The sequence below is a fragment of the Carassius gibelio genome, chromosome A3, assembly GCF_023724105.1.
Source record: "Carassius gibelio isolate Cgi1373 ecotype wild population from Czech Republic chromosome A3, carGib1.2-hapl.c, whole genome shotgun sequence".
Classification (NCBI taxonomy): domain Eukaryota; kingdom Metazoa; phylum Chordata; class Actinopteri; order Cypriniformes; family Cyprinidae; genus Carassius; species Carassius gibelio.
The window spans coordinates 21746321-21755566 of record NC_068373.1 but is presented as its reverse complement, the minus strand read 5'-3'; the positions used below and the strand labels follow the sequence as shown (position 1 = coordinate 21755566).

General features: G+C 36.9%; 1 protein-coding gene across 4 annotated transcripts in view; it reads left to right on the top strand.

Annotated features, from left to right (window-relative positions):
* LOC127952125 (protein sidekick-1) overlaps positions 1 to 9246 on the top strand; it is a 266678-nt gene that overhangs the window by 1459 nt on the left and 255973 nt on the right. The window lies entirely within an intron of this gene.

Below are 9246 nucleotides of genomic sequence, written 5' to 3'. Positions count from 1 at the left end.
TTTATTTATTGATTTCTTGAATGATAAATTTTTTATTTATTTATTTATTTATGGATGTAACCCCTCCCCTGTCTATTTGCATTAACACCATCACAACCAAATATAAAGCTTTATGGAAAAATTTTATTGTTCTTCAAAATGTTTCACTTAATATCAGCAGTTTTGAAAATACTAATCATATGTATCAGTGTCAGATTAACAGAAAATTTTATTTGTAAAAAGATTTTGCACCAAGTGGACAAAAACGTTGAAGAATCAAGTTCTATAGCTCAACATAATGGTTTCATATTGGAGATTAGTGCGTGATCGATGTGTTTGACACTGATGTCATAAGACTGCCGAACTTGATTTCAGTGATAATGGAATGTGAAATATCTGTCTGCCTATGTAACAGACAGTTGAGCTGAGATCTCTGGACCTGAACAATAGAGGGGTCATTAGGTCGGGCTGCATGCATGGTCACAGATGGCATATGCATCCTTTGGCTGTTGTTCCCTTTGTAATGTTTCTCATACAGGGAAAATATGACGCCTGCATATGCATAGTGGGCCACTTGGGGAGAAGAGTAACAGTTGGCATGCTGAGAAAAGAAAGTGATTGGTTAGTGTTGTTGTAAGAACTCTTGATGTTTGGTCGGTTGTGCATTTATTTTAAAGTTATGATGGAACTGGTCTTGACAGAACTGATGCAGTTTATTTTTATGGAATGAGTTGTTTTAGACATTCAGGGGGTGTAATAGAAATGATCAGCCATGTGTGGCTATTATTGACAGGCTCTTTTATTCTTCTGTCAAATTATTTTTGTTGAAAAATAACCAAATCAGCATGCCTCATTAAAAATAACATTTTTAATTCCTTAATATGCCACAGATTAGAGTCATTTTCTCCCTGTAATCAAAAGGATCAATGATCTAAAAAAATGATCTAAAAAAAGACCAAAATTCCTGTGAATTAAAACCTCATCCTGCTCAATCTCTTTCCACCCACAATGTGTATTTTTGTCACTTGTGCCATTTGCATTCTTGAAGGTAAAATTCAAGTGGCAGCTATTTTCTTTGTGAAAAACTAAACCAAAAACAACAATAACAACAACTGATTTTAATTAAGGGATTTAAAGATGTTTTAACCAGCTAGATTGAGCTATAAATATAAAAATAAATGACAGAAATATGTGAAGCCTAAAACCTGCTTTTAGGTACAAACAGTGTTTTGTTTTGATTAAAAATAAAATCAGTGATGTCTCTCTACAAGAATAAGCAGAATTAATATCCATGTTACATTCCATTTGCCATATAACTATCTGAAATATTCAAGTGTGAGTTTCTGATTTAAGTGTTTTTTTTAGTCTTTCAAGATAAACACTCACTAAAGATAAAACCAGAGAAAGTGTATCCACTTAAAGGGATAGTTCACACAAAAATGTCAATTTGCTGAACATTTACTCCCCACTAAGGCCATCCAAGATGTAGATGAGTTTGTTCAATGGAACAGATTTTGAGAAATTTTACATCACTTCCTCACCAATGGATCCTCTGCAGTGAATGGGTGCCATCAGAATGAGAGTCCAAACAGCTGATAAAAACATTACAATAATCCACAAGTAATCCATGAATCATTAAGGCAGTTTATCTTTAAACCGTCGCTCTTGGCGAAAATATGCCCATAATCCATAATAATGCTTCATCCAGTGAAAAAGTCCATCCCCTGTTGAATTCTCACATCATCATAAATGTTTAGTATGTTGATCAGACAAGACAACTTTTTCATTGGAGAATGAATTCAGGGCTTATGCTGTAGCTGGAAACAACAGTTTTAAAGTTAAACATGTCTTACTGTGCGTTCACACCGCCGGCATCGAGAGCGTCAAAAATCGCTCTTGCCACTCTGCTCACGACGCTGCAGAAAGATTCGTGAGCGCTCAGACACTTGACGTAGATCGAATTGCTTATTTTGTATTTAAAGTGGCCGCAAAGCAAACAAGCTTGTTGATCTCGTGCAGACTAACCACAAGGAGGATAACGTTATAAGTTTACCTCATTAAATATTGTTGTGGACGAAATATTAAGATCCTTTACTTAAAATGAACAATCTCAGACACCTTGGTCCACGTATCACTTTTAATTTATTTTGTATGTCCCTGTACGCAAACAGGGACACATCATAGATTATTGCAAACGCGAAACAGCAATAATCAACTGTCCTCCATTGTGCTTGGGAACTAATGGTCGGAGCTGCGTTCTCTGGAATCCTCTCAAGCGGTGGACTTTCTACGTTCCGATTGGTTGCTGCCCAACCGCGTCATAGCTCATTACCATAAAGTTGCCTTGATTTCAACTCTTCTCGACGCTCTCAACGGCCAAGTCGCGCCACGCCGCTCCTCGCCGCTGCTCGACGCCGGCTTACATTGAAAATGAATGACTTCCGACCGCTTTGACACTCTCGACGCTGGCGGTGTGAACGCACAGTTAATGATAGATTTGTTTATTACAAACACAAAGCTTTTTGCTTCACAAGAAATTTATCGATGGACTGGAGTCATGTTATTTGTGAATTGTGATATTTTAATGAGCTGTTTCGACTTTTTCTCTCATTCAAAATCTGTTCTGATAAAAGAAACAGACACATCTGCTTGGATGGCCTGAGGGTGAGAACATTTTCAGCAAAGTTCCATTTTTAGGGTGAACTATTCCTTTCATACTGAGTGATCTTTAGAGTAAATATCCCATTTCGTAATGCACCATTGGAAAAAAAATAAACGAAATGAGCAATCTGTTATTTGTATGTATAAGGAATACTGTCAGAGCTATGCTCCAAAGTCTACTTTATATACGCCGCTGGGGTTACTAATTAACTTTAAACATACGGAAACAGTCCTTGAATGCTCTCTTAAGAGGATGCATTGACCTCACATCAGTCGAGAAATGTGAAAGCAGACAACACTTCTCTGTGTGTGTGGGGCTGTGTAGTTACCGTAACTCACAGTTGCAGTCTTTCATTGCATGCATCCAACTTTATATAATTTATTTAATTTATAAAGGTTCGGCAAAGTTGTTGAGGTGCATGCAGTGTCAGCCAGTTCCCAAGTCCTGTGTCAAGGTCTTCAGATGTTTGGAGAGCTCCCAGCACTGTTCTGGGAATGGGCTACACATTATTGATCTGAATTGAGAAGCCAACAGCATTATCGGAGCTAGCATATTGGAATCAATTTGACATGTTAACCTTTTGGCTTCGTTCAACGTGGCAGTATAAATCTGAGTGTTAAGATTAGGTTCTTAAAATCCCAAAGCCGCTGTTATTTTTTATTTTTAGAGAAGCCAAAAGTGGGAACATTAAGAAAATGATTGCAGTTTGTGTTAGAAAAACAAAGTTGCCATTTATACGCTAAAAAATGCTCTTGGCTCTTGGGTCAAATCTGGCTTTTTGCAGGTGTTTGTATTTGTTTCAAATCATAAATTTCTGCTGGCAGTTGATTTTCTGGCTGCTTGGGTTTAGCAGAGGACCACAGTGCCCTTAAAATCAAACACCCGGGGCAGAGAGCGAGTTTGTCGAGCAGTAGCAGGTGCACAATCCCCTGCCGTCCTTCTAGAAAGGTCTCTGGGCTAATTATATTTGTGCCAGAGCATTGTGCAGGTAAATGTAGTTTGGTTCCCAAAGAAAGTGCTGGTGGTCTGTATATCATCTGCTAGATGTGCCAGCAGACACATCCACCTGACTCATTTATGGCTGTAAACTTTTAAATTTCATTGCCTCGCCATCTGTGCAATCAGCTCCTGCTAAATGTTTCATTTTCTGCAGTGGACTTCTGTATATGAAGAATATGCTTCACTCTAGATGAAAAAGTTTCATATACTGTACATGTGTCTTTAATGACTTTTTTCAAACTTAGAAATGTGTTCTTTGTTGTTGTTGTTTATTGAACATCGTTGTGACTCTGTAAATATATATAAAAAATGTTTCTGTAATTCAGAATCGTCGCCGTCATGGGATTACATTATAGGTATTTGTAATATATTAGAAATTATTTGTAATATATGTATAGTATATAGTACAGAAAAACACACACATACTACTGCTACTGGGGGGCAACTGGGGGTTGAGTCCTGCTGCCATCCTTTTGATTATTGATTTGTACACAAATCATTGTGAATGCATATAATGCAGACCTTCATATCACAGCTGTGTAGCGCTGCCAGCTCGTCCAGGTGAAGGATACCACATAGTATTTCATATCAAAGTTGAGGAATTGCCTCCTGTCTTCTAAATTAAATTAAAATTAAATTAAATTAAATTTAATTTATGCATTTAGCAGATGCTTTTATCCAAAGCGACTTACATTGCATTCAGGCTATCAATTTTTGAGTGAGTACAACTCCTGGCATGACAAATTGTGTCAGTTCTGCTTAACATAACACTTTTTTTCCTTTCATGTGCTGCTTTAAAGAAAGGTTAATCATCAAGTCTGTTGTTTTCATAAAGGTTAATGAAATGAAGATTTGTTTTTCCAAGAGTAACATTGGGTAAATTAGCCACTATTTTATTCCCTTGATTGTATTGCTTTGATTGCGTTTCCAGCTACTTGCAAATTAAATTAATTCCTATGACCAGATTTGACACTTCAAATCATATCTCAAAAAAAAGATTTACTACACGAAAAAGGGTTAAGCAAACAATGAAATTTAATAAATGTAAAATTACAGTAAAAAAAAAAAAAATCTAAAAAACTACTGTTTTGGTAGTTAAATGTAAACTTTAACTTAAAGAAAATGATAAACACTGTCATACTGAAAAAGCCTCACTGAGCAGCTACTGGAACTTGACAAAAAACACATCTCATCTCAATTAAGAAGACGTGTGTGTCATTATGTTATCAGTACGAGCTGTCAGGGTATGTCAAAGCAATCATGAGCAATCTGTAATCAGTAGCGTTTTAAATATACAAAATACATCAGTACCTTATTTAATTGCCATTGTTATTTAAGTGTTCTGTCATTAAGCATTAGGCCACAATGGCCAACTAGTAACCATCTAGTCAATTTGACAACCCAGTCTTATTGGAAATATATGACTTTGCACCTAAACGTACTGTACCTACAGAATACATACATACATCCATTTCACTGCTGTTTTCAGAGAAATGAACACTACTGGCAATAATACACCAACAACTTTTGTTCCTTGTCACACAAATTATGATAACAAGGGCAGATTATCTATATGAATAAAGAATTATTTTTATGTGGATCCTTGCACAATTCTATGTTATGACCTCAAAACACTTTTTACTTTGGTGCATTATTTGTAAACTAAGATAGTGTGTATAGAAAAGAATTACCCCCCTTTAATGCGGCATGAAATGAAGTCATACAGTTTTTGTTCTATCCAGCTGTATTTACTTACTGTGTGAAGACAGTTATTAAAGTCCCCCTGTAGTGAAAATCAAGTTTTTTTTAATGTTGTTTATTTGTCTATGTGGTGATACACTATGCTTTTAGACAAACCATGTGCCAATCCATTAATCAACACCATTGCTGAGTATTTTCTCCTTAAAATTTTAGTTTTCCAAAGGCTGACCCAAAATTGCAGTTTGTAACATCCCTCGGTTTGCTACATCACAAACCAAAAACCAATCACGTCAAAGGATCGATTCTTATCACTAGCAATGCAAAATATACCAACACCAAGCCAAAAATAAATTAGAGCAAAAAACCCATGAACTGCTAACTTGCATTTACAGTGTAAAAGTAGTCAGACCCACCACTCCCACATCGGCGTCTGCACGCAAATTAAGAATGTAAGGGAAACAGGTCAATTTAGCTCAAAGGGAATCATTTAAGATTTTAAAGGGAATTTGAACAGAATCACTGTTTCACGGCTGCTCACGGAGACGCGCCTGCGGTTCAGTGAACGAGCCGTTTAACATCAAATCTGCGCTGGATACTAATATCCAAACTATAGTGAAAACACTATCAATTAGCACAGTAACAAGATCGACAGTTTAAGACATTAACTTGTAAGCACAAAACACAAGATACTTCTCTTTTCAATATGAATAAGGCTTTATTAGATAAATCTAAGACATATAAACTAATCTAACATATAAACGCACGCACGCACACATTCACACAAGTTGCAGGAAGGTCGAAAGTTAGGGAAAGATGAGTTTAAGAGAATGGAAATATGGAATCCCAAGTTAACAGCAATACGTTAAATTGCATAGACATGAACAACCATCAATCACGTAATTAGCGCTCGCATTGAGTTCCTCAATGGGGTTAAAATTATATTAGATACACCAGCACAACAAATATCTGGGAGTACGTTGCCTTCGTTTGCTGTGAAAGGGACTCCAGTTGAAAGGGGTATCCCGGTGTCGCTGATTGGCTGGAAGTTCAGTAGTGAAGTGACGTCTTGGGAAGCCCGTGGTTGTTGGGCGTTGGCTGAAAGTGCAGAGTCGTGTTCGCTGGTTGAAGTTGAATGGACGTTACAAAACTTAACTCAGAACACGAAACTCTCAAACGGAAAAGAAAAGAAATAAAGTTTGACGAGACTAGGTTGTGTTCCTTTTCATCGTGGTATCGTAGCAGCAGGCAGGCACGCTGGAACCGCGCTCAAAGAACCATGATGACTAACCGCATGGCTAGATGCTACAAGCTAAAGCTAGGTAGCAAAGCTAAAAGCTAAGAGCAGGCATGACTGATAGCACGAGCAAGGCTGGAACTAAAAGCCGACATGGCTAATAGCAGCAGCTAGACTAGAACTAAAAGCAAGATTTAATCGTGTCCAAAGTTTTTAAACTTCCTTGTTGGCCACCCCTCAAATGTTGCCTTGACCAATCAGATATGGTCCTGGGGTCTGGGGTATCATAAATCATTGTTTATCTTACCAAGCATGTGGTTCTTGCCTCACAGGGTCTAATTTTGGACATGATTCCTATAACATGATTATTATATATTTTACAAATAAATGATTGTCAGGACAATATCAAGCAAGAAAATGCGATTATTTGAATACTAGACATGACTAGGTATCCTATAGTTATCAAAAGACATACACAATAAGTGATTATACATGATAGTCAAATGTGTGGGTTACACGTAAATGAATATGGAGTTAAGCAATGGAATGATTCATTCATAAGTCTTTTTTGAGTTCATTCTGGTCCATATATAATGTATAAAAGCAGTTTCTTTGCCATTCTCTGGCAAAGGGACTTTTCTGTGAAGACAAAGGTTTAAAGCCCTTCCCCCTTAGGAATTTCAGTCTGGTTTCACTGGCTGGGGGGGGGGGGGGGGGGAGTCAATGCAAGTATTTAACTTGATCTCCTGGGTTTACATGTGATGTCCAGCGTTGCATTCCAATCACGAACAATAAATTTGACAATCTCTTCTTCGAATTAAAATTGTCAATAATTGTTATATTGGTGTTAATGTTGAAAGCTGTTGTGTGAACAAGTTGGTTGGTTGGTTATCTTGCTTGGTTCTTGTGGCACTAGAACTGATTTATGACTTCCTGAGGAATTCGGCTCTCTATTCAATGCACACAGCTCTGATAGACTCTTTGATTTGTCTGATTTGACTCATTTCTGCTACAAGAATCACAAATGGCTGTATTTCAGTCTTAAAGGCATTTTAGGACATAGCATCATCAAGTAACTTTAACAAATGTTACAGTTTTCACTGTAGTTGCCTGCTAGTAAAAACATAGTTTTATTAGTCATTATCTGTGTATGCCTTTGTTTTGCATACAGTTCAGTGGATCAGGAGGCACTGACTGGTGTGACTGAGTGGAGGCGGGAATAATTTGCATATTCATATGGATCAGTGTATAGTAAATGGGGCAATGGTGTTAAGTTACATTCAAGCTATTTTAAGGCATGAGAATATTTTCACAAGGAAAAAAAACATTTAAATATGTCATTTTGATGATCAAAGATAAGTATTAAGGGATAAAATATTTGAATACAGGGGGACAAGTCGAAGGTATTTGGAGAGGCAGGGGGAAACTGGTCAGAGAGGCTATCCAGAGGCCTACAGCAACTTGCAGGAATTTATGACAAAGAGTAGTCATTGTGTGCTATGTGATAACATATGTATTGATTTTCTGACTTAAGCACTATTCGGACGGGACTAGTTTTCTAAACTACGTTTGAGTTTCGATTCTTACCACCTGACGTCTGTGATTTTCATGTACCTATTCGGACGGGACTAGTATCTCCGTGTTTATTACAGAGGTGGGAGGGTCTGATTTGTGCATCTGGGCGTCACAGAGATCACGCGCTCTGTATGCGTGCATTGCATTCATTCAGAATGATTGCCTTAGTATTATTACACAATAAATACTAAATGGCTAGTATAGCAAAACCATGTTAATGTGTGGTTCCTTTAGTTTAACTTGTTTTCCTTTTTTTTTTTTTTTTTTTTTATTAAATGTAATTAAAACATTATGTAACTGAGTACATAAATGAACGTGAGTAATCTTACCTGATGCTGATATTACAATAGCCGGTATTAACAGTTTACGCGATCTTGCTCTTGATTTTATTATTTGTATTAATTTTTTATTATTATTTCTTTGCCGCTAAGCAAATATATCAAACATCCGCACGGTAAGAGCATCTACGGTAATTCACGTTGGCCAAAACACACAAGGAACCGCGTTGTGAAATAAAATATCACCGGCAATCACAGACATTCGCATTCGGACGGGATTAGTTTTCTCAGAGGATCACTGAGTTTGCTGAAAAAACGGTAGGTAATTTGCTCTAATATTATCACAGAGGTCGTGTGAGAAAAACACAGACGTGGCAGATTCGGACAGGATTAAAATCACCAAGTACGTCTGTGAAATGAGGATTTCTCTAACGACCCCCTGTAAAACTAGTCCTGTCCGAATAGGGCTTTAGTCTTAGTTCAGTGGAACACAAGTTTTCTCTCCACTAAAGAGTTCAAAGCCTTCTAAAAGGAATCTAAAATAGCAAATTAATTTTTTATCTCACATTTGCTTTTGTTAACGGCATCGGTTAGGTTTAGAGTAGAGTTTACTCTATATGGTAGATTAATTTCAACTTCGATATTGCATTAACCTTACAATACAACAAACAACATTCATAAATATTGCCACAGTCACGTTTTGGAGAAAATGAATCAGGCTATTTAGCACTAAAGAAGTACATTTTATTTCAAACATTTCCAGAATCGTTAAATACTTCTAACCTACTTTGCGGCAGTCTGTAATATCTTTTAATTCT